Genomic DNA, 492 nt, shown 5'->3' with positions numbered 1-492 from the left:
AGAGGCAACGGACACTCTTCGAAACAACCCAAAAGCACAGCCATCATTATCATCATCTCTTGGGCAGCAAGCATCCAGTGGGTCAAGTGGTCCTGTTACTGAGAGCCAAACGAGAACGAATGGTGGAACTTCACAAGACTCTCAAGAAGAAAACCGCAACACAGGAATCGATACTGGAAGCACAGGATCCCAGAGAACTGATGACTCCACGCAACATCCTACTCCAGATGCACCACCTGCTCACACAACACCATCTGATCCACAATCTGGTGATTCAAACACACTAAATAACACGGGCACAGAGCCCAACAGTACCACTGATAATGTGACTACTTCAGAAGAGAGTGAAAGAACAAATGACGATACTGCGAATGCTGTGAGTGAATTAACAACCACCACAACAACAACACTTCCTCCTGAACTCACAAACAACAAGAAGGGTGATGCAGACAGCAGCAGCAGTAGTATCAGCAGTTCTGTGTGGGTGCGTGT

The sequence above is a fragment of the Trypanosoma theileri genome (genome assembly GCF_002087225.1).
Source record: "Trypanosoma theileri isolate Edinburgh chromosome Unknown TM35_Tth_73_V1, whole genome shotgun sequence".
NCBI classification, from domain to species: domain Eukaryota; phylum Euglenozoa; class Kinetoplastea; order Trypanosomatida; family Trypanosomatidae; genus Trypanosoma; species Trypanosoma theileri.
This window is presented reverse-complemented; position numbering follows the sequence as displayed.